General features: G+C 37.4%; 1 protein-coding gene across 1 annotated transcript in view; it reads right to left on the reverse strand.

Annotated features, from left to right (window-relative positions):
• BNC2 (basonuclin 2) overlaps positions 1-26953 on the reverse strand; it is a 335385-nt gene that overhangs the window by 110976 nt on the left and 197456 nt on the right. The gene's annotated exons all lie outside the window — the stretch shown is intronic.

Below are 26953 nucleotides of genomic sequence, written 5' to 3' on the forward strand. Positions count from 1 at the left end.
AAAAAAAAAAAAAAAAAAAAAAAGCTTATTCAATAATAACTTATTCTTTTTTCCCATGATGATGAGTAAATTTCCAGTCTTTTAAAGAAAGGATCTTTACTCTAGAAAAAAACCAACCAACCAAAGCAAAACAAAACAACAGAAAAAGTGCAATGATGAGGGTTCTGTAGGTGTTCCACAAACTTCCTGATTTGGAATCAATTGTTTCAAGTAAAATGTTACTAGTGATGATTTCCCATAGCAGCATTTCAGCTTAATTAAAACCAAATGTAAATCAAGGAAACAAAAGCATATAAAAAGGAAGACTATATATCTCTGTTCTCTCCCCATTATGGCATCCAAAAATTGTTTCCATGTTGGGGATCCCGTAGGGTGCAACTCTGCTACATCATAAAGAGTTTCTATGATTTATACATTTATTTATACATTTAATGTATTCCTAAAGTAGGGAAAAGTGATGATACAATAATAGCAACAGACTGTAGTCGTAGTCATATCATAACTTTCCTTTTGAAATTTTAGGTTTCTCCTAATACCTAAGGCTAACCTTTCATCTCTTAACACTCTGTATGTGTCAAATGTGCCATAGAATCACAGAACAGCAAATCTTCAGGTGAAAAGGACAGACAGGTATCACCAAGTCCAACTCTGGGCTCTATACAGGACCACCCAAAAATCATATGCCTGAGAACACTGTCCAAGCTCTCCATGAACTCTGGCAGCTTGGTGCCATGACAGTGCCCTGACGAGCCTGTTTCACTGCCTGGCCATCCTCTGATTAAGAACCTTTTCCTAACTGCCAACCTGACCCTTCCTCAACACAGTTCCATGCTGTTCCCTCAGGTGCTTTTGCTGTCACCAGAGAGCAGAGCTCAGCCCTGCCCCTCCACTTCCCTCGTGAGGGGCTGTAGCCACATGAGGCCTCCCCTCAGTCTCCTCTGCTCTGACCTGAACACACCAAGGGGCCTCAGCTGCTCCTCATATGTCTTCCCTCCAGACTCTTCACCATCTTTGGAGTCCTCCTTTGGATGCTTTCTAATGGTTTTATATCATTCTTATATTGTGGCATTCAAAATATGTGCATTTCCCTCTGTTTCAAAAGATTGAATTCTTTCAAAGCAGAGATGCCAATGAAGAGATCTGCTTAAATAATACACCTCATTAAGGTCTCCCCTCCCTTTTCAAAATGATTTCAAAAACTACACAGATTTTCTTGAGAGGCTAGCTATGCCCACAGCAAATACAAATGGAATGGAAGTTTTTTAATGTGCAACACACTTGCATGTTTTAATAGCATAGATGATGACCTGTGCACTTCAAACTGCTACTAATAAATCTACAGCATGCATTTAGATGTAATTTGCATGGAGATTTCTGAGACAGAGGCTTATTCTGATCATTCACAGATTAATGATCTACAGTAACTACCAGAGCTGCCAGGAAGAGATATCTTATAGATTTAGATGCAATCAATGTTTACTTGGGGGCTAAGGTGGGGGAAGGATGCTCAGATCCTACAGCCACAGTGGTATCGAAGCATTACGAATGCTCATCTCTTCCAAACAATTAACAGTCCCTATATACATTCCATCTGTACAAAAAAAAGCATTACCTTAACTATACTGATTTAAAGAAAATTACATTCAACGCTAACTCGCTCAAGCTAAACTCCTTGTTACTATTTTAAAAGTTCAGAGTTGTTTTATATGTCTTATCTCTTATTTATCTGCATCATACAGTTATTTAAAACCATTTATAGTTCACTTATCCACTTAAAGTGTGTATTTCTCTGTTAAATTTCTGACAGAGCTGTGATTTTACATATCCTATATGTTCTTTTACTACCTTTTACTCTCAAAAACCTTGCAGGGCAATGAAAATATCCTGCTCTATTATGTCTGACACTTCAGGGTCTCAGTCCCAATGTCACCTGTCCAATTACTCATTAGCTAGGTTATAAAACACTGTATGTATGCGTGATTAAAAGAATTAGTAATGTGAAATACAAGGGTACCAAAGAAGTGCTGATCTTGCAGGAATAATATATGTGTTTGTGGGTTATGAGGAAAAAATTCTCCTGGAAGGTCCTGTTTCATGTTCAATAGTTTATTGACTCAGTAATATATCAGGTCTCCACTGGTCAGTAATGGTGTTCTTTCTCTAATATGTTCATTAATTAATGAACTCAGTAATTAATTGTACTGCAAAAAGAATGAAGGGCTTACAAAATAGGATTCTTATTTTACAATAAAAGATTTTATCATATTCAACACCTTTTTTAATCTCTGCACCAACGTGGTTTGTATTTGCAGTATTGGAAGTGATGCTGTCCTATTCATATTCAGTTGTGTGTACAGTGGGAGAAATACACTCACAGCATATGTATACATATATAGATGACATCATGTCATTCAGTAGAGTGGCTTTATTAAGGCTCTTCAGCATTCCCATTGCAACTCTACCTATTTCTTGCCTAGAGGTTAACAGGTTGCCTGTGAAGATTGGATTCAGTTTGAGCCTGAATACAGTGTTTCAGCCTAAGAGCAAGTTTTATTACACACATTCAAAAACGATCCTTTTATCCATTCTAAATTATGAGATGGAGAAAAAAAAAGCTTACAAGTTCCATGTTTCTTTGTCTTGAGTTAAAGACTATCTTGGTAACATAAAGTGTTATCAAGGACATTAATAAACTAGTAAGTTTTCTATCTTTTATACATACACTCAAATTAATGGAAATTTTCAAGAAACATGAAAATGTCTGTTCTTCAAGAAACTGAATCTTCAAAAAGAGCTATCTATTTTTGTAAAGTAAGAAGGATAGTCAGGAGAAATTCTGAAGATAAGCATGGATGAATTTTGGGTGCTTTTTACAAGACAAAATAGGTGTTGATGTCAGGTTGTAAACCAGCATCAGTAGTTTCCCATCCCATCACAAAGAACCCCATGCATGCTGGTCAGTGATAAGGATGATCCCACAGACTGAAAAGTGCTCATTTGGGTCTGGAAATACCCAGTCACTTACATGTCTTAGCCAAAACACTCCATAAGCCTTTTACTTACATTCCCTAAACAATAATGAGATGCAGTGTCTTCAAAGTGCTGCTTTCAGATTAAATGGAACCTAAGTGATAGATGCTACTGAAAATCTCAGGTAGAATTTAGTCCTTATTCCAAAGATTCAATTTTCCACTTGACTCAGTTAATCCATATCACTACCCAGGATCACTACTGTTTCCAACATGAAACTAGTGTAACTCAGGGGAGAGATATAAAATTCCAGGAGAAGCACATGCTCTTACAGACACACAGAGCATTAACACTCACTGAAGTGACAGAACACTTGGTCCTTATAGATCTTCACAAAAGCAATCAACTTAAGCACTGAGCCTCGCAAGGATGTTTATATGAATTATTAACAATATCTTTCTACTTTTTTTTTTCTTCCAAAAGCATTTAACTTGCAGATGTGTAGCAATGACACCATGACAAGCTTAGGAATGACCCAGAAGAGCAGGGGAAGATTAAGGTAGCACATGTTTACCTAAAATGTAAAACTTTAATGCTGTCCCTCCAGTCTACAGTGGCAGGATTTTAAAGTGGAGAGAGGACAGAAGTACAGTAGCCGGTGTGTTGGTAGGTAGCAGCACAGATCAACGTTAACTGCATTTGGACATCTGTTACTCTTTAATTTGACAGGGGTAGGGTGGGGAGGGCTGTAAAAAGATCCTGGAGCTGGTTAGCAGTGACTAGACATTGTCGCCATTGTTTGATCCTGTTAGGAAGTAGGTACAAATATGCAAGGGTGTAGCAAAGCAAAAATTTAGCCAGAAAAGTGTTTCTGAAAAAATGCAGCCAGACTTTCCAGAAGCCATCCAGTGTAATCCTACCTTCACAATGTATTGCTAAAGAAGTTTACGTAATGGGGCACTATGTGCACTACACTGTGTGTTAGGGAGAGAAATTTTTCCTAAGGTTTTCCTCAGAAACTCCTCCAAGAAAGACAGACAGAAAACAGGAGGAGCAGAAAAGAAACCAAAGACCTTGCACAGAATAACAACGCGTACTGGCTCCCTATGTGCAGGGGGATAGGTACGCATGCATTCAGATGACAGCTTACACGTTAAAACCATTCAGCATGCTGTAAAGCATGATTTCCTACAGCTGTTTGAAAGATGCCACTAAGTTCTACCGCACCAATGATCTGCCGATAATGGGAGTTCTGAGATATTTTTATACATTCCTTCCATGGAGTTCCTATCATAACATTTCTTGCATTTATACAAAAAATACAGCGTCCATTCAGGGCATTTTATATTAGCAGGGAAGGAAATGGATTGGATTGCAGTAGAATTGTTTTGAATAATTTACACTACTGCTTCCTTAAATCTTAAAGCAACACTATTACAGTTTAAAAACAAAACACGCACGTACTAAAATAAATTAACGGCTTTATAACTGACACTGAAACACTCAGACATATCCTGCTGCTCACTTTGAGATCTTCTTCATATAGAACGCAATGCAGAAAGAAGGGAACATTGCCTCCCACTAAAGAATGAGGTCTTTTACACCTCTGTGTAAGTTACTATGGGTAACATTGAGAGATGTTATTCCTGACTTCTGTGGGTTTCCCCCAGACCAAGGGTATTCATTTAGCATAGTTTGGGCAATTTAATTATATAGCAAGTAAGTATTATTCACATATTAATAGGAGCAGCCTATAGCACTAATGGAAAAATCAATCTGTCTGGCTGTTTTGCAGAGCTTCCAAGAGATAGGCAGCAGTAAGCTTTTGTGTAAGGGATCCCAGTATGGGAGAAGAAGGAGCACACATAAAGAATACATAACTCTGGAGGAAGAATCATATCAGTTATCATAAATGACGGAGAAAGCTTAAAATGATGTAACATTCTGGAAAGACTTACTTTTGCACCTAACTTTATCCTGATTTTTAGTAGCTGTTCTAAAAAAATTCTCTATTTGTGACAAGGTTCCTACAATACTGTGAGGCTGAACAGTATCTTAATGAAGTCTCATTTACATTCTCCTATGAGGTGAATGGCATAACAGACCCTTCCCCTTAATGTCCTTGCCTTATCTTTCTCAGGTACAGAAATTATTTAAGAAGTGTCTCATATCAATCTATGGTACAAAGGGATTGCTGTGTACCTGAATGCCTAACAGTACTGACTCTAATTACTTTGCTTGCATGGAAGTTCCATCTACCTGCTTAAAGCATCTGCCACTCATTTATCTTACGGAGTCCACATAAACAAATTAACTGGTCCAAATACAGATCATAAGAGCTGATCTAGTTCCATGTTTGTGAAATCCTTGTAATGAGAGCAACCCAGTAAACTGATGTGAAAGTGCAGTTCCTTACTGTTTCATTAAAATTAGTGAGATTCTGTATGAGTGTGTGCACAAATGTATTAGTTAATAAGAATGCCAGGGTTTTAAAACACAAACATATACAAATAAATATATTAAAAGTTTACAGTTTGTGTAGGGTTAAGTATTTGGTAAGCAAAGTGCACTTCATGCAGCTTATCTCTCCACTTAAAGAAAAAACTCTCAATGTGCTAAATGCAACCTTTCCTTTCTACATCCTGTTTAATTCCAATTATATCTTATAAATGCCCTCCAACTAATATTTTGTTGAAATAACTTTATCTTTGGGTAAATAATTTAAAGACACACAGCAGTTGATCTTGGGGCATCATGGCACATGAAAATAATTATGCAAAGAACAAGAAGTTGATGAGAGACACAGAGATCACAGAGTCACAGAACTAGAGGGGTCAGAAGGGACCTCAAGAGATCAAGTCCAACTCCCCTGCTAAAGTAGGAACTCTACTATAGCTTGTACAGGTAGGTAGCCAGACAGGTCTTGAATATCTCCATAGAAGGAGACTCTACAGCCTATCTGGGCAGCCTGTTCCAGTGCTCTGTCATCCTCATTGCAAAGAAGTTCTGCTGCGTGTTTGTACAGAACTTCCGTTGTACAAGTTTTAGGCCATTACTCTTTGTCCTATCTATTGCTCTATGCACCACCAAGAAGAGCCTGGCCTCATCCATCTGCCTCCCACCTCCATTGTAAACATTTATCAGGTCCTCTCTCAGTTTTCTTTTCCCCAGGCTGAACAGATCTAGGTAACTCAGATTTTTAACATGGGTCTGTTCAGATCCATTCTCTGGTTGCTGCATATAATGCAACTCTTGACAAAGAAAGGTCTGAAGCAGCAGACAAGTAGCTAACTCCTGCAAGTAGTCTGACAGTTTTTTTCTATGAGAGTCTTCTTTGCCCTGACATAATTTCTTGGTTACAAACTGAAAAAGACAAATGCTGCCTATGCAGATCATCACTGTATGTCAGCATCAGAATTTTAAGTTGATTTTTTTTTCCCCCCCACAATGTATATTATATGCTACTAAACAGCTGTTGGGGTATGTCACTTCCCTTCTTAACTGTAGAAATGCTAATATTTTTTTTTCTCTTCTTTTGTAAATCAAATATCTTTAAAAAAGACCACAGCATAATTTTTCCTGTTAATAATAAAGATTACCATGAAATTACATTATCTTAAGTAGCTGGCAAATCAGTGGTAAAACAGGGCTTGCTTCAAACTAGCACCAGAAAGAGGATCATTTGCATACTGACCTGATCTAGGAAATGCACAAGCCAACCCACCTACAATAAGCCTGGCATCACAGGAAAGACAGACACAATGTCTAAGTGAAAAGATTACCAAAGCTTTGACGTGAGCAATAAAAAATATGCAGGAGTTCCTCTTGGAGCAGGATGAGACCGCAAATTTGGATCCTTCTTGAAATGCTCACACATTTTACAAGACTAAAAATTGACTTCATATGTCGGTCACCAGACACATTCGTATTCATTGTTGGTAGATAATTGCACGTTATGTTATGAGGCAATCACTTGGGTAAATTTCACTTAACATTTAAGCCTGTGAGCATAAAAAAAGAAGAAAACACTATTTTTCAAGAACAAGAAGACAGCTTCAGTATGCTCCTTGCTTATGGTTGTCTATGGCTTCTCTGTGCTTCAGAATTTTTAGCTGGTGAACCTGTGCTGGAAAGGAGTTCAGAAAAATCAGTGTATTAAAGTCTCAAGTTCATGTCAACAGAGAAAATTCCTTCCCAAGAAAACTCACATAAAAGGGGAAAAAAAAACAACCAACACCTCCTGTATAATTAGAAAAGTAGATAGACAGAAATCAGTACAGCTCTTTGAAGTTAATTTTCAAAATATATTTTCACTTTGTTTAAAGCAAAGAGAGAAGGAAAATTGGGGTGGAAATGCCGGCCATACTTTCTACAGATTATACCTGCAGATGTATTTCTGTCTCTGTTGAAAGACCTAATGTCTCCAATGTGTAGTTCTCATACAATAATTGTGTTTTACAAGTGACCTACATTTTTTACATGGACAATTTTGCAGCCAGAACACTGGGCAGAAAACGTGAGAATACCCTCTGATCCTGTGTCTGACTTTTCCATAGATGCCCTGTGACCCCTGACCATTCAATTTCAAACCACCGTCTGCAAGAGCTGGGCACGGACATTAGATTCAATTTTCAGGGGCAAGATTAGCAAAGTTTTCACAACACATATAGCATGAGGATAGAGTTTAAGACAGAAGCACGAAGCAAACAATCTCGTCTGTTGGTATAAAAAAATTAACAGATCTTTTTAAAACACATAATTTTAGACAGTTTTTATACTTTGTAAAGGAATAACCATAAACAAATGGATGGCCATTTTTTAACATGAGTAATTGTACTAGAATAATGTATTTCTCAAAACAAAAAGAAGTGGGAATATACCTTGCATTTGGACAGTCTTAAGCATCCATGCAATGCAATGGAGCTTCTCATTTCTCCCATATTCAGAGATATGTAAATAGCTTCCAAGTTGCTCACTGCATTGCAGCATTTTATGAGAGATTTTACATCACAGTATATTAGTATTGTTTCTTACTTGCATTTATTTTCACTAATACAATTTGAAAGGTACTAATATTGTTATATTTCTCTGTGGCATTCACGAATGCAGTTACTAATACAATATGAAGGGAAGGATGCTAACAAGATGGAAAGCTGTTAATGGGATAAAACAGCTTGGAATCTAGCTAGAATCTATCACTTAATTTTGGAAAAACATTTTCAACTCTTTGGGAGAAAACCTATGAAATAAATAGAGAAAAATAAAATAAGATAAAATAAAATAAAATATAAAATAGTGTTTATAATGTTGCATTTAATATAAGGGAGTCACTCAGATTCTTTTTTAAGTACAGTCAAAAGTGGAAACTTGTGCCATGGAATGCTATGTAGACATTTCAAGAGAAAACAAACATAAATCATAATAGCCCTGTCATTTTTTCAGGAAGTTTCTGTAGGCCACATTTTTCCTAATTCTATACACTCAGCTTGCAGTATTGCCAACAGGATATTCTACGAAGACTGCAAGTACAATATGACCCTATGTCTCCATAGCATGTAATATCCACCTCACATCAAAGAAAAAAATTATATGGATGGAAAAACACTAAGACTGACAAGTGCTTCTTAAAATTTCAAGAAAATTTGCTTCAAATTTGAAGATAAGCACACAGTTGATTTAAGAATGAGTTTCCTTATGCCTGAGGGAATGTTAGCAAATGCAGACATTTGTTCTTACAGATGAGAACCAGATTTACATCGGTCACTCCAAATAGAATGCCTCCTATTTATTTCCATGGGAACTACAACAGATACTAAGAGCACAAAAGACTATTTGATGGATCAAATTCTCAGCTACAAATATTTGTTTTTCAACACAATCATCACCATCAGCTATGCATTTTTTGCCAGCCATGAACAAGAGCCTGAATGCCACACCCACATAAAACTGTATCAGTGAAGGTGATCCACTGTTGCTGTCACCACTGCTGAAATGCTCTACCCACCAGCTCACTGTGCTCACATGTGCTGTTTGGTCTCCATAAATGTTCAGCAAGTGTCAGCAAATGTCAACTGATGCACTCCTTTTCTATACAGAGGTATTCAGTTGTACAACACTGATTCATATGTATGTCAGATGTAATTTAGTCAGACTGCTTCTCTGCTGCCATCTCTCACATGGCAACATGTAATGGTATATACTGGTAGGAAAGTCAGTCTCTACTGCCATTCCACCAATATTTGCCTCTGATGTTGTGGGCCAACACAATAAAATAGCAGGCACTGCTTTCAGATCAGCCCTACTATGTTATGAAACCAGCACCGTCAGTTGCTAGCATTCAGCCATAAACTTTGTAAAGGCAGTAGGCAATGCTGAATGGGTGGATGGATGGACAGACCTGTGAAAAGCTTCATGGGACTTCCTCTGCCACTGACTCTTCTAGAGACATTAACGTTGTTAGCTCCACTCAAATGCTCAGCTCAAGAAAGCACAACTACCGGAGTCTTCTCTTAGAGCAAGCTGCTTGCACTGGCTTTACTCCTCTGATCACTCAGAACAATCATTCTCAAAACTGTTGCTAATCTGAGCAAGTGCATGGTTTACTATTTCTGTACCATTCCTGAACACAAAATTGCTATTATGTGGAAAGAGAAAAACATTCTGCAAAAAGCATTTTTTAGCCATGGCTACTAAAACCATAACTATTTTTTTCTCTTTGTACCTTAATGCACTTATAAGAGGAAAATGAATGAATGAATGAATGAATGAATGAATGAATGACAGATAGATCAATTGATCCATTGCCTGATCTCTGGTACGGCTGCTTGTGTAGCTGCTGCTGCTACTATGTAAGACAATTAGAATCTGAGATATAGAAGTAGAGCTTAGATTCCCATACTGTATCAACTCTGCTATTCATAAGTGAATTCCATTTCCTCACAATAAATGTAGATAAATAAAGGAGGCGTGTAAGACAAAAATATTTGAAAATCATGATGTAAAACTTAAAGGTAAAGAAAGCATTCCAGAAAAGGAAAAATTTCCTTCTTTCCTACAAAAGACAGTGAGTCTGTTGATGTGGCACATGTAGAAGGAAATAACCGACAGATTTCAGTCACATTACATGGACAATTGGGTCAGCATTCTTTGAAAGTCAGATTATAAATGTTTCAAGAAGTATATAAGTCTATTTAATAGATTTCTATTCTTCAAATAGTTCCTACATAAACTAGCCAGAAGATGATGAGATCTTCTACGGTCTTAAAGATCATCACCAGATAAGCAGCTCATGTTACCAAGATGAATTTTGTTTGGTTTCAGTACAGCGTGTTGAGTAAAAAACAAAAGTGAAAACGTAAACATACAGAAATACCATATGTAGCAGGTAACTAAAGAACTTCTAAGAAAAACACAAATGACAACACAAAATGATGTTGGTAAAATCAGCAGTTTTAGTTCTCGTTTTCCACTTTCTATTTCTATAAAACAGAAGAATAAGCAAAATGTGATTTTAACAAAGCAAAATGGAACTGGACTCCTGGAATAGCTATGTCTCTCTATCCACATATTCAAAAAGATATTTTCTTTAAGAAATACCAAAAACACACTACTTGCTGCCTAATCTGCTCCTCCAAAATAATTTCACTTTTTAGGAATTACTACTGTTGATGTCACTGTTCTCAAGATTCTAAATGATGGGCTTCCAATTTTGCCAAAACTATACCTGGCTTTAGAGTTAATTGTGCTGCATTCCAGACAGTAAAGATGATTGCTATAGAAGTTATATGAAAAAGCTACAGGGAAAGATTTTATCTTTCAGAAAATAAGCGGGAAGTTTTAAAACATATTAGAAAAGCCTGAATATTTTCTAATTTCTAATTTCTATTTCTTTTAGATCTCATCAGGATCAAACTCTGTGTTTGAAAATTATAATGTAAAACAGTAACTTCTTATTTAAATTAATCATAGACTTGGTCCTGCAGTGTCATTCAGGACAGTTCTCTGTTAACCAGAAACTGATTCTGTAAGCAAATGGGAACAAGGGGACACAGCCCTTTAACACTGCCCTCCTCTCAAAAATGTGAGATTAACAGGTGAGTATTTTTATTTTCATTAGATATTAATGTTCATTAAAAATCCTCAAAATTGCATCTCTCCAATATATCTTTTAAAAATTATTTCCCTTCAATATTTCCCAAAACCAAACCCGTAGAATTTTTGCACAAAAGGCTGCTATGTATGACAGAGAAGAATTCCAATAAGTGTGAAATAGGTAAAATGTTTTTCCTTGGCCTGAATGTAGTGTGATTACAAGTATAACTGCTTATTAAAAGAGAGAGAGGGGGAGAAAGAAAGAAACGGAGGGAAGGAAAAAAAAAAACGTTATAGGTTTTCTCAGAAGGATTTCCTTTTATACATAGCTTTATCCTATAATTTTGTCCCTGTTGGGCACACTGCCTATATTTAAACACAAACAGTCAAGCAATGAAGAAACATTACCACATTTACTGTGAACAAAAACTCCCAGTTGTACAGTGAAATTTTAATACATTTCAACTTATCTCTTTTACTAATGGGGAGAGTACAAACCCTGCAGGAATTCGCTCTGCAAACTGGTAATTACAGTAGACTCACTTTTCTATAATGCATATGTATAGTCAGACACAAGAACCATAGCTGCCCTTTTGATGTAGGTTACAATAGGAATGCTTTAAAAAAAATTATGAAAATCTACAGCAATTCTAAAGGAATGCATTATTTCATGGGAAGTTGTCCTTTAGCTATACTCTGGAATACAAATATATTTAATACTATATAATACACATATATTAATTTGCCCTTATTAAGCAAAGCACAAGCTTTATCATTTTGTTCTTTTTTTTTTTTTTTTTCTTTATTTTTCCCCAGTTTACAGGATAAACTTGCCCCTTATGGTGCAAAGCTGGAGTTTCCATACTACAATATTGTGTAAGAGCTCAGAAAAATATTTTTGTTCTCCCAAGCCTCTTCCTCTGCACAACCTTTGAATTTATGTCTCATTAAATCATTATAACACATATTTAAAAGCATTATTTCAACTGCACAGATTTACAACATACAATGTTCAACTCAGCTAAGATAGGACATGCTGTGTCTGGCAGAACATGTTTGAAGTATACAAAAGACAGGTTTAATTTAAACTGAAGAGGAGTGAAATCAAAGTAAGATCCACTGCCATTGTCATACATACAGACAATATTTATCTATAATATAAAAGTGACAAGACGCAGCTATTTTTCTAAAAAAGAAAAAAAAAAAAAAAAAAAAAAAAAAAAAAAAAAAAAAAAAAAAAAGAAAAGAAAAAAAAAGCCTGGAAAAATATACATATTTTCTGGTCTTTTCTAGTCTATGCCATTTAGCGGATTTTTGTTTTATATTTTAATTGAGTTGTGTATCTATACCATATCACTTAATTCTGTAAATACTTACATTGTCACTGTTTATGTAAACATGCATCTATACTTTTGCCCTTAATGATAGAAAATAATCATGTCACACAATTCAATATGTAATAAAATCACTCTATCCTCTAAGCGCAACGCAAGAAATTATATCAGAATTTCAGTTTCCAAAATTTCTGTATTCTAAGGCGTCTATTGGTGCACACATCATCAAAATAGGTGGGACGAGGGGCAAGAATTGTTTTTAAAACTGATTTGTCAGAGCAATTTACATTTATCTAGCATCAACCGAATGCAGCATATTCACTAGTTTGTAACACCTAACTTCTTAGAAAAACAAGCTGCCATTCTCTTTTAAGCATCTCCTATGTAGTTGGTTGGTAAGAAGTGAATAATAGAATCACTGAATCATATAATGGCCTGGGTTGAAAAGGACCACAATGATCATCTAGCTTCAACCCCCCTGCTATATGTAGGGTCAAACTGCATATTCAAAGCTTGAAACAGCCACAGCTAAAATCACGAGACTCCCAAACTTCATTCAGAAAGCTGGTATTCTGAGGAAATATATGTATATAAATCAGCGTCAATGACTCTGCCATCACCATTGGGGAATCAATGGCTTAACAAGAAATGCAAAACAATGATAGGGAAGATCTTTCCTGAAGCACGCATTGCATGGAGATGTTCTTATAACCTCGGAAGATTTCATTTTCCATATTACTGGGCACTAGGCCTCTCACAGAAGTAATGTTCTGCAGAGATAGTTGCTTTAGCAGCAAAATTATTTTTCCAAACAAAAAAGAAAAGTGAGTTACTAATGATCATGAAATCAGGGTGTTTTTTGTTGATGTTGTTTGTTTGTTTGTTTTAATAAAAGAAAGCTTTAATTTACTCCTTCTCTTTAGGAGTCATGAGGTTGGTACAATCTGAACATCAGATGTAGGAAGGGTGCTGTTCTAGGGTTACAGAGAAAAGTTAATGCACTTAGAACATATATGCAAGTATTTTACCCATTCCTCTGAGAAAATGAAATCTACAAAATGCTAGAAGGGAAGAGAGTGAGAAATATATGCCAGCAGGTCTACAAGTGTAAACATTCCTCACTGTAACAAAACTCATTTCCACAGAAGATAAATGCCGTATCACTTCAGGCTCTGGCTGATGCAATCAGTATGTGCTTAGTCAGCAAGTCCCTACTTGAAAGCACAGGGGAGGTAACAAACTCATCCTCTGAAATTACCTTCTCCACTGTGCATCATAATTAAGGTAACAACCTTGTCACAGTGGTTTCTGTCTGTCTCATGGTGGGCAGAGGAGATATGCCCTCAAAAGCTGCATCTGGATTTCCCTACATGTATGCTACATTTGCTGAAAATCTAGACTTCTAGATCCACTGTGGGGAGAAGCAACAGAAAATAAATAGGAGGCTAAGGCTCTTTGAGTACAAAGCAACAGATTCAGTCAGACTTCTAAACGATAGCAACAATGTATTTGCAAAGAATATACAGTAAAATGATTGCTTTCCTCTTATTGACTTACCACTTTCCTTCAGCTACCAGGCATTCACAAAAGGCTGAAGCAGAAACTTCAATTAACTTGGAATGCTACTGCTACAGTTCATGCATTGTCACATGCCAAAATGAGCAATGTCTATTTTTAAGAATTGTTAATGAAAGATTAAGATACTAAACTCAGTTGTACTAAATGAGTGTATCATGAGTACGTGTGAGACAACTGGATATAAAAGCTTCATCTAACATAAGCATTCCAAACCATAGAATCAGACTGTTTTGGGTTGGAAGGGACCTTAAGATCATTTAGTTTCAACACCCCTGCTGTAAGCAGGGACACCTCCCACTAGACCAGGCTGCTCACAGCGCAATCCAGCCCAGCCTTGAATGCTTCTAGGGAGGGAGGCATCCACAGCTTCACTGGGCAACTTGTTCCAATGTCTCACCATCCTCACAGTAAAGAATTTCTAACTATTATCTAGTCTAAATCTACCCTCTTCCAGTTTAAAATCAACAACAGTGACCTTCCTTACCTGCTTCATGACACTTCCTACTTTTTGTGTGTGTACTGATCTTCACATTAGGTAGCTTCCTTCCCTCTCCTTATTTTTATGATGCTAACTGTTCCACTGATTACGCGTGGGCAGAAAAAACAGAGCAAGCAAATCAGAACCCACATAGTGGTGGCTTCAGGAGATACTCCTTGGCGTGACCTGAGCCCTTTGCAATTGAGACAAAATCATCCAAATTCCTAACAATGAAGGAAACTAGAATAGGTTTCATGCTTGCTTTTTACCTAAAATATAAGAAGTAGGACCAAGGAGAAAAACATTTGAAGCGCAATGCTGGGGAGAGGACCAACACAGTGCATGAAGCTTGCTGCACTGTTGCACTGTTCCTGTGTCATCAGTCCTACAAACGTCATTGCCTCCTGTGTATACCTGTGTGTTTATTATTTCTGTCCTTCATTAGGACAGAATGTTCTGTGCAGGTATGATTTGTAGAGGTTTAAACACTGCATATTCATTTGTATGAAGCTGTGAAATTAAGGCTTCCATGTAATCAAATTGTTAGCTCTTTACACACCAGTATCAGACCGTAGTGGCCCCTTACCAACCTCTGTCACACTAACTTGCTCCTGAGCAACAGGTACAAAGCAGTAGTAAGAGCTGCACTATTTCTTGCTTCTGACCATATGAATTTTGAATTGTTTTCTTGCATAGCTCACAGTAATTAGAGCTGAATTGGGCTAAATGGCTGCCAATTTTTCTATAAAGAGCGCTATGCTCTCTTCCAGGTTTGCATTTAAGGGGGGAAGGGGGGAAAGACGACAGGTGATTCATTAGGAAATGATCATATAAGCAAACAAGAACTTTTGTGTTCAAATACAGAATCAATTTCTCTCCTATTCCATGATCTTCCAATACTTTATTTTCATGTATTTACTTAAAAATCAAGTCGAGGAGATCTCAAGTGGTAGACCAGATCTGAGGGAAAATGAGCAGTCTATTTTGGTCTTATGCAGTGGCAGGAGGTGCCATAGCTCAGACTTCAATCCCATCCACTTTGCTCATGTTCCCAGATAAATTAATATCTTGAAATATATGCTAAAATATCAGCTCTGGATGCTGAAATATTGTTTATTCAAAGATCCCAAACAGATAAGGTGAGGGCTATTACATTTTGCTGCAAAAACCTTTCATGTATCTCAGAGCTGGAACAAGCAACGTCACACTTTGAGCCTACTCAAACTTCCGTAATTATTTCATAATTCATGCAGGAAAAGCATGCCAACGAATGATTTCAAAAACATTTTTTAAGAAAATGAGCTAGGTCAATATAAAAAACTCATCCGTTTAGACACATACATATTCAACAGAGGACAACATGAGCTAAAGCAGATGTCCCAGGAACAATCACGCTGCCTCATCTAGAAGAATGCATTCTAACATCATGCTCTAAATAGGAGCAACTCTTGCCATTTGGCAGTCTGCATTGTATTTAAACCTGTTTCTCTTCTAAACTATTTTGATAACATAGGAATAAACACGGTGCTCACTTGTGTTTATCTGATCCTGACTGTCCTCTTTGATTTGTCAGCGCTCAGCACATTTGAAAATCAAGCACCATGCATCTTCACAGAGAAAGAAGTTAACTGAATGCATTTAGTGCATTTCTGACTACTTCCATCTCTCCCAGCTTTACCTAGAATATTCTATTCTGCGCCTGTTTAAAATTTCTGTTTGTTTTATGCCAAATTGTGTTAGGTCACATTAAGTCTAGCAACAGCTACAGTAATCTTGCTGCTGCTCAGCATGTAAGTGCTAAGCACGGGTCTGCAAGCAGGAACACTCTCACTTTCTATGCAAAGACCAGTATTTGCTTTAGTCAAGCACACACACTTAAGTGCACATGCTATGTTCATGCTAAGCCCCCTGTTTATTCCAGCTATGACACCCAGCAGATTACCAATGTGCAAAATTTGCTTTGGCCTCCATTTACTATGTAAATGGCTTTGCAGCAAATACATACACTGTGCACATTCAAGGAAAGCAAACCAGGCAGGTAGGAAGTGAGATGGCTTAGTAAGCACACAGCCCAATGCTGGCGCGGAGCCTCCCCCTATTGCAGTCAATTGGAGCATTGTCCTATTTTGCTGAAGGAAGAATGGAGCTGTCAGGAAGTTTTCAAAATCTGTACGAAAAAGAGCCTAATGTGGCAGTCTGTCTGTCAGTCACAATCTCCTGCCCCTCCAAGGTATAAAATTGAGGACGTTATTATATTGGGCTGCAGCTTCTAAATTCCGCCTGTTTGCTACATATTTTGAATGTGCTAGCCAAACAGAGTTAAATGCAAAACTATCTGCCTAACTGTCTTATAGATGGTTTCAAATTCTGCTCTTGGTTTAAGTTTTGATGCTTGTGCAGCTGTGGGGTATAAAGGACACTCAAACCTGTGGCAGCCACTGCAGGTACCAGCAGCAGTGTGCCTATCCCAGGGACACTGCTGTGCCGCTCCTCCCCAGGCACACTCACAGCAGCTCTGACAGAGTCCACAGACAACCTCTTACAGCCACTGGCAAAATCATAAGTGTCATTCCCTTAAGCCCCCACTTTCCCCACCACCACATGTGCACATGTCATCAGCAGCTGCACAGTAAATGCCGGTCTGGGACAGGAAGAGTTAAATCAGCATGCTCAGCCTCAATTGTAGCTCTCTTCTCCTGTGGGACAAAGGCACAGGCCAGATGGAATGGGTTCCTCAGTCTAGACCTCAGGGTCTACGTGATGGACGACACTAGCATAAAACAAGTGTGCACACACAGAGAGGACTAAACTCAGCTCCAAGAAACTCATGTGTCACCTCATTACAGCCAGTGGATTTCCATGATGAAAAGTTCAAGTCACAATGAGACAAATGGGAGCCTTTTCTCTCATTTTCATGAGAGTTCCACCAGCTCATAATTAAAAGCAACGTTTAGCCTAGCACAAATTAGTGACTGGTAAAACCAAGATGCAACCACAAGCACAGATTCTTTCTCCACTCTGCTTACCACCTAATCCTCTTCGGTGTGAAAACTGTTCTGGAAATTGCATAAAAGCTGCCTTTCTGGTGAGAGTTCCAGAATTTTCTGGTAACAACTATGCCAGACACACCACAAAAACAGACTCTGTTACACTATGTTGATAAGTCTGTTTCCATTCCTAGGAAAAGCCAGATGGTGCAGAGGTGTGTGATAGTAATTTCTGAAATGAAAAAAAAATAATTAAAAAAAAAAATTAAAGACCCGGAATAGTTGTGGTTAGTTGGAGTTTAAGGATCAAATTCAGGTCAGTTCCACTTTATCCAGACTGATTCATTTCTCCCTATTACTACTTGATTGCTGACAATGTGCTTGCTGCTATAAAATCCTGAAATGAAGAACGCTCTTAACTTGAGGAGTTTGAATTCAGACACAGAGGAACAAGATGTACCACGTAAGCATGAATGGAGTTAAACTCTTGGAATTGCTTTTTCTTACCCTTCTAAAAAATAATAAAGATTTTCTTCAAGAAACAAACAGAATCAAGCTCTCACAAGACAGAAAATGAAATTCTTTATCAATTCATCTAAATTTAATTGAAAGCTTTGAACTGCACACTGGCTTTTGGTATTTCAAAAAGCTGTATTAACATGAAGAAAGTATCATGCCAGAAACCAGGAAGTGATGCTCCATTAATATTCATTACATGCCAACACTCAAGAAAAAGGAAAGAAAATGTAAGCTGCCAAGTTTATTTTGGCAAAGTTGTGTGACATGATTTGGATTCAAAGCAAAATTTAGAAAAATGTCTTTAAATAAATGTAAATCCTTTTCAAATTGAAAAAAAAAAAAAAAAAAAAAAAAACCAAAACACCTCACTTATAAAACAGAAGGAAACAGCACTTCTGAGTGTTAAACTTTTTTCACTGCTAGACTGTGCATAAGCAGTGATTAGCAAAGTACATCATTATGAAGGACCCACCACAGAATCACAGAATCACAGAATCCACCCGGGTTGGAAGGGACCTCAAGGATCATGTAGATCCAACCCCCCTGCCTAGCAGGGCCACCAAACACCAGCTTTAACTCCTTCTACTTTTCCGTGCTTTTGTAATAAAGAAGTTTAATTTTTCACTTTTCAAAACATTACAATTTTTTTTTATTTTATATCTTTTTTTTTTTGGCTTTTTTTTTTTTTTTTTTTTTTTTAATGTATATACCATCACCATTTTCAATTGTGTGGGAAGGCCATGTACAGAGAAGAATCCTAGTTTTCCTACTCCAAGACCAAACTACACAAGAGGACGACCGTTGACTCCAGCACGGTATTAGTATATTTCTCAGAAATGAAAACATTGATTCATTGTCTGGCCTGGAGAGCAGCAGGAAGGGGGCCAGCAATGTCTTCTTGCACAGTGAAATGCCATGCAGAAATTCCTAAAACACTTCTGCACAGCTTCGCAAAACAAATGAGCACAAGCAGTGCTCAAACAAAGGTGGCTACGCTGCTCTCAGCACTTGAGCACACTTGCATGAAAGTGAGCCAGGTATCTCTCATCAGCACAGGAACACACAGCAGGGATATCCCATACCATATCCCATACCATATCCCATAGAGTCACACAATGCTGTCCTGAACTGTGCTCACCAACAAGAAGTCCCATTGACAGACAGCCCAAAAGATCAGTCGAGCAGGGAATACCAGGTTCTGCCCTCAAAGCAAACTGACAGCTTCAGTTTACTCAGGTGCAAGATCTAACTTACTGATTGGAGAGGGTAGAAAAGTGAAGAAATTTCTGAAAACCAAACTCAAGGCTAGCTACAGATCTGCACTTGACTCCATGATGAAGTTACTCCTCCTGTTCCACTGACTTCCCCAGTGACTTAAAACATCTTCTCCTCAGCTGCTCTACTTTTGAACCACAATTAAAAGGAAGAAAGCTTGAAAATTGAACTTCATAAAGCAGAAATTCTCAGATTAGGAGAGAAGGCAAAGAGTCATGTATGTAGGAGAAAGAATTCTAAAAAACCTACATATAGACTGTTGAACTCCTTCCTCCTCTTCTGCTCTTTTCCCCTTTACCCCAACTCAGTCAAGTTCTGCTCTTTTCTGATACCTTGGGAAAGCCTGAGGCATGCCTTGTGCCAGTAGGCAGGAGAACATGTGCTGTGGGGGACCACAGGTTACACTGCAGGCCAAAGCATCCTCTCTGGCTATGCAAAGGGTGTATCCTCTTGCACGGGTGCTTCCTCCCCAAGCAGTGCAGCACACAACCCCAGCAGCCCTTCTGGAGCTGATCCCAGGGAAGCAGGGCAGGCTGGCAGGGCAGGTGCACTGAGCAGGGTGTGAGGTGGAGGCACCTCTGAAAAGGGAGCATGAGGATGAGATGAGCAGGCAGATGAGTGTAGATTCCAGAAGGGAGGCTTTAGAGGGAAGAAAGAGTTCATTAGAGAGAGAGTGTCTGCAGAGGCCTTCCTTGAAAGCTGTTTCCTCCTGTTTAAGAGAAATGACTGAGATGAGATCAAAGATGGCTAAAAAAAAATAGTGTGTGGTGGCAACAGCTAGACTTGTAAAGGAAGGTATCTGAGGGCAAGACTTGAGGAGCCTGAGAAATCTCAGAGAAGTAGAGGGTATGTGTGATAGTGGTGGGAAAGACAAGTTCAGAACCGTTCCGGTCTAAAAAGCAGGATGGAGGTCTCACATATATATATAAAACCACTGTTTGAAGTCTTTGGAGATCATTATCAGCAGGCATCCCTACATCTGCAGATGTTGGATTACTTTTCCAAATTATCATTCAAGTTTAAAGTACACCTCTCCGTTTAATGCACATGTAGTATTATTTTTCATCTCCAGTTAAGAATTTCTCCTGTTTTCTGAAAGAATGGCTTCATTAAACACGGACTACAGGAAGATGAAAAGTAGATGCTTCCTAAGAGACTGGCAAAACTGATAACTCAGAAGGTATTTCACTCACCTAATTACTGACCAGGACAGTATCTAATAGTTACCAGATAATAATACTATTAAATACTATTAAACGAAACATACAACTCGAGTAGCTCTGTAAATTCTCCATCACTGTCAACATCCAAATTCAATACTGCTGAAGGGAATCCCAGCAGATGAGAAGAAAAGACCTGCAGAATTCTCCCAAAATAAAATGTGATTTTTTCTGACATTTTCTGGGGGGGTTTCGACAGGTACAGTTTTGCAATTCAAATGAGACTTTGGATCTGTGCCAAATTGGTCCGTTTTTCCTTAATCTTATATAGTTGATGTGCTTAGGGAAACCACTGTTTATGAGAAAGTGATGACTTTTCAACTGTTTGTGCAAGAAGTTGAAAAGCTACCCCACTCGTAAAACTTCAATGGAATAAAAATGTGTGGAGAAAAGCAGAACACCTGGCAGCTAGAAGGAAAGAAAGAAAAGAAAACAGTGGGTGACATGCACAGGAAGAGATGGGAGGTAGGAGACAAAAAGCAGGGAGAGTGAAATTAATCAGAAGGACTAGGGAGGAAGATGCAAACAAGAAAAAAACACAGGTACAGTTAGAGGAAAAAGACAGTACTGTGCCTTTCACATTCAGAAGAATTCTGTATGTCAAAGGGATCAGTTTGATGTTTTTAAGTCCAGTGTGCATAACAGACTGGTTTGCTTCACCCCTGCAAAGCTCACACATAAAAACATGTCATTATGCACCATGTGAGTCCATTCGGTAGAGATACAGACATATATTTGTCATGAAAAGAGGAAGTACAAAATTCACTTTAATGATTTGGTAAGTAAATACCCCACCCAAACTCACAAAACCCTCCCTGATAGTTTTGGCCAGTGTCCTCAATATGTGTATGTCACCTGGATGGTTGGTAGTTACAGTGAAATAACAGGAGCTTGATTTAATTCAGACTAATTTGTACAACACCTGCTCTTTTCTTGAGGTAAGTTGAGAGCAGTTATGAGCTAGAAGAATGTAACTACTCTGACTTTATACTGGTAACTGAAAGACTTTTTTTTTTCTTTTTTTTCTTTTTTTTTTTCTTTTTTTTTTTTTTTTAATGTATCCTGTAAGGACAACAAAGGTATATAATTTGAGATAATTTGAGGAAAAATTAGACAAGACAGAACTTTGTTGCATCTTAACTGACCAAACAATATTAAGTATAAAAAGTCTTTCGATTTTTGAAGGAAAACAAAATACAGATGTAAAAAAATGGAGCAGCACAAAAGCAACTCTGATGAATTACTTCTCAGAAAACATTTCTGAACAAGCAGACACCTGTCGATATGGAGTATTTCTCAAAATTCCATATGCATGAAATCTGGTCACACAGGAGGCAGCTGGGCAAATATGGAGGATTAAAATACTCTGGATTAAAGTCAGAAGACCCCTTTGCTCTAATGCCCACGTGGAAGAAAGTCACAGTCTCACTCTAATCTTCGTCCAGGGCACGAAGAAAAGAGGAAAGTATTTATCCTACTAAATCAAGTAATTTATCAGACTAATGAATACAATTAGAAACAAACAAACCCAAAACAACAAACAAAAAAACTTGCAGACCTGTCTGTGTCTCCAGAGGATAGTTGTGCATTTCCCAAGATTATATGTCTATGTATTTTATCCTTCCAATGCTTCTGAATCTGTACACTTACTTCCACCATCTTTGGCAGAGTGATTTTGCAAATACATTTAATTTTTCTAAGGCAGTTGCACAAAGCATGACCCAGAAGCAGCATACACTCTCAAAAACCTTTTGTTCTGACCTGCCAGGTTCTTACAGCCAGGGCATTCCATTACACTTACTTAACAGAGAAGAGGTTGCAGCCAGCTGGTCAATCAGTGCCACACCTCCTATTAAGCCAAGCAAAAGTAGCAAAGGATTACACGATCTTGATAGAAGGTGGGCTGAAAGGGAAGCTTGGAAGGTGGATTCAGTCTTGCAACAGTTTTCCACCCTAGGAATAAAGTTGTAGAAGATCTAGCTTTGCTAATCTTGCTGTTTACTCAACTGTCTGACTGATACAGATACTGCAAATTAATATTTTCAGTTTTACGAGAATTCAAGAAAAAAGTCTGCAACTTATGCCCAGCCTGGAACTAAAAATGACTGCTTGTCTAAGAACTCAGAATTCCCCATGCTTTGTCTAATAATAATGGTAAAAGAAATAAATCAAATATATGACATATCACCAAGATTTGAATATTTGGATGTATCCTTCAATAATGTACAAACATTGTTAATGTAACTGAAGGATTAGATAAGCTAAACCAAATTCAAAATGGCATATGATAAAATGGATATGTATAGACTTGTGTAGAACACTTTGATAAAAGTTTCAAACAGGACTTTCCAAAAAATGTGGTCAAAAAATATTTTACCAGAAGGCTTCTTGGTAGTAATGCCTGGTTGAGTTCTTTCCTTGGTACTGCAGACAGAACTCACCAGCACTACTGAGCCATTCAATATGACAGACTACCACCCAAAAATTAGTTCTTATCTTCATAAATCTGTGAGCAGATCCTCAGCTGTAATGCAAATAGATCACAACTAAGCAGAATGCAAATCAAAGCAAATTTTTATACAGCCTTTTTTTGAAGTGATTAACTAAACACAATCACTAAGATTCTGTTAAGTCATATAGTTGCATCTTCTTATTATTCCTGATTCTCAAAGGCATTTAACAACTATGAAACATAAATGGAACAGCCTTCTATTTTTCATATGATCTCGGTCTCTTTTGCTGCAATTTCATTAATATCATAAAACCTATGGAGATGTCACAATCTAGTAAAGAAACTGAAATTAAAAATCTTGTTACTTATCATAATACTGAAAACTATATATTAAAAAAATGAGGTATAAGAGGAAATTTTTTATCTTGTTTATACCTACACATTTTCACACACACACACAAAAAATCAGATTTTGCCTCTTTCTCTAACAAAGTTAACTTTACAACCACAGAGCTCCAACATGTGCACACTTCATAAACCCATGATTTATAAACCCACTGCTATGCATGTTACCCTTTCAGTCATTGTAGTCTGTACTATCGACATCCCTATCACACTGTCCAGAAGTTTAATATTTACATATAACTGACTATACAGACAGTGAGAGTACAATTTAGAAGTAAAGACCCCCTATTCAGTATTAAATGTGATTCAAATCTGGTATCTCATAATATTTGGCTAATAAGCCCTTGCACTTCTGCTGACTTCAGGATTTGTAAAAGCAAGGGTATTAATACAGAGCTCTGGAAAACATAAAGAAAAACAGATTGGGAATGTATGAACACTTTTCATATAAAAAGGAATGGAACTCAAAGCAAGTGAAAAGGACAGAAGCCTTAAAACTGGAGAAATTAGTCAACAATCTTCATTCAAATTATGTCATTGACAGTATTTAATTTCAATTGTCCTCTACAAATGTACGATATTTTTGGAAAAACTGCACTGCAATGATCTCATGATTAGGAGGAAAATATAGATATCTGTATGTAATATATATTATTATATATTTATATAATATATATATACAAAGCTTAGAGTTTACCTTATTGCATATAAAGGACATGGTCAAAAGCTTTGTTTTCATTGAGATTGGTGGGCTCTGAATCAAGGCCACATTGTTTGCAGGGAGAGTGGTTCAGCAAATCTAGGTTTTATTCTTAGCCTGGTCATTCACTGCTTCTGACTCTTGGGAAAGTTAAACACAATTTGTGTCTCACTTTTTCTATCTATACAATGGGAATAATTTTAATTCCTTCTATCTATAAAGAGAGCCAACATATTCAGATAAAGGCAGTTACAAAGGAGTGAAACAGGCAACTTAAGGGAGATACAGAAGAGCTGAGTATTCAGCTTATCCAAGTATGAGGCAAAAAAAAAAACAACCCACACACACACACACACACACACACAAAAAAAAAAAAACAAAAAAAAAAACAAAAAACAAAAAAAACACACACACACAAAAAAGCCAACCCCAAACCACTAAGAAACCAACCCAGCAACTTTTTTTTTTGTTGTTTTTAGTTTGAAAAAACATTTCCTGGAGCAATACTCCTGTTGCCTTCAGCTGGCAGTTTATGATCCAGCTTATGTGGTAATCTTCTACAATAAGCCTCAGCCCCAGCGTCCCAGCGTGTGTGTGTATGCATTAGAGTGCGTGTGTGTGACAGGGGGAAGGAGACAGACAACACTGTTGCTCACTAACTGGCACTCAATGAGATACTTAATTTGTTGTAATAAAGCAAAAAAATAAAAAGTATCTGTCAGTTAAACTGCCATTTCTGTCACACTTTTTAATAACAGTGCTCCTGTAATTACACTGTGGTTCCTTATACTTACTCAGTAAAAGCTTGCTTAGTTTTAGCATGGAAAACAATTTATGAAATTATAGAAACAGACTGAACACAGCAGTTCATTTGTTGAGGCAATTATCCAGATCCTTGTCAAAAAAAAAGAGAGAGTAAAGACTGTGATGCGCAAAAAATGTTTCTAATTCTATGCTATAATACATACAATATGTCTGTGGTTGTGTTGGATTATGTTAATAAACTGCAGTTGAAATATATTTGTCACAACACAAAGGAAGGGTGCTATCAATTGTCTTGCCAGATTCTTTAAATTAGTCACCAAAGCGTCTAGCCAGGGTTTCCTCTATGACCCTCAGATGAAGGGAGAGGCTTATTGGACAGTTTTTCCTGTGGGACTAGACAGATTCTTCTAATGCTCAAGTATTTTGAATAATCTGGAAAATAACTGTAAAGTGAACTGCGGCACAGTTGCCTTTTTTAACAGACATGTACAATTCAACCCTGAACACAAATCCAGTGTTGTTTTTGGCTGCTTATCACTCAGAAATGAGCTTCCCTAATAGTTCTTAGCAAAAGAAAAAAAAAGAAAAAAAAAAGAAAAAAAAAAGAAAAGAAAAAGATACGGGCTTTATTCCTTCTTTTGGGAAGAGTGAAGGGTATAAGAAGTGAGCTGTTGCTTAGCTAAAAGAGCAAACAAATACTGACAAAAATCTAAGCATGCTGTCCAGAAAACTTCTGCTTTAAAAAGGGAATGAGAGACGAAAGAAAATACTAAAAAACAAAATGCAGACTTGTTTGATACCCATGGCAGATTTAGGAAAAAGATCTGCTGCTTGTTAGAATGCTGTCATTTGTATAACAAGTTGGAAAGAGAGCATCTTAAAGAGAGCTTTGCACTCCAGTCATACATTTACTAGCAAAACTATCACAAAAATTCATTGCTTTTCATAATTTTATTATCCATCCTTTCTTGTAAAATATTCATCACTTATTCTTCAGCATAACAATTCATAACAAGTAAATGTTTTCTCAACAACTGCTAGAAGAACAAAGATGCAGATTACAGTACTGAAACTGAAAATGCACCAGCCAGTTTCTTTTCATTCTCTGGGCACTTTATACTGCAGCAGAAGATATTGCTGTAGATTCATCACCACAAACTCCATTTTGCTGGAGCAAAAAGTAGGAAAAGAGACGATCTTGAGCAAAGGAGACAAAGCAAAAATGACATCCAAACACAGGTCATGAATCGTGTACACATTACAACAGTTTCGTGTATTAAAATGTGGATGAAGTTTCTTCCTTCCCCACCTCCCCTGACATCTGGAGATATTTTGGTGGAGCGATTTCCAGAAACCAAACAGTATCTCTGCTTGACTAGCTTTTCATTCACAAATAAACAATTAATGAAATGGGCAACTAATTTCTAAAGTATTCGTACTCATTAGATTGTCTCCTGAAATTCAGTAGCTGTTCTGTGATGTGGTGCCCAGATAAAATGGGACTGCAATTCTTCCTCCAAACGTAAAAGTATATTTTAATATTACCTATCTGCAATTTATTTGTTCTGAGGAAAAAAAAAAAAAAAGACTGAGATGTAAACTTCCCCATTTTAAAAGGATAAATACATTTGCCTAATAAAATAAAATTAGGGAGGGGCAACTAAAGAAGTATTCCATCCAAATCACTGAAAGTCAGTGTATGGACCACACTTCATCATGGGGCAAGATCTACATTGTGTTCTTTTGTGTATCACATTTCTGAATTACAGAGATTAAATCATTTTGTGTTACGATGGGCTCTAACATATTTTCCTTGGACCATGAGAAGCAAGGTGAAAAAAAATCACCTCCTTTGCAAAACCCTGAGTTAAAACAGTTACAGGACAGTATTCATTTCAGAGATCAGCTAGGAGAAATAAGTGTTGGCTAGATACCAGCTATATACCACACTTATAAATTCTGGTTACCACTTTGATACCAGGAACAGCTCTTTCCACTCGTCTTACTTTTTATGTGCTTCCTAATGGGAGGAGGGAGGGAAGGAGGAAGGGAAGAGAAAGAAAGGGAAGGAAGGGAAGAAAGGGAAGGAAGGGAAGGAAGGGAAGGAAGGGAAGGAAGAGAAGGAAGGGAATGAAGGGAAGGAAGGGAGGAAGGGAGGAAGGGAGGAAGGGAGGAAGGG

The sequence above is a fragment of the Centrocercus urophasianus genome, unplaced genomic scaffold (genome assembly GCF_019232065.1).
Source record: "Centrocercus urophasianus isolate 14NV4802_14NV808 unplaced genomic scaffold, USGS_Curo_1.0 seq_27, whole genome shotgun sequence".
Lineage (NCBI taxonomy): Eukaryota > Metazoa > Chordata > Aves > Galliformes > Phasianidae > Centrocercus > Centrocercus urophasianus.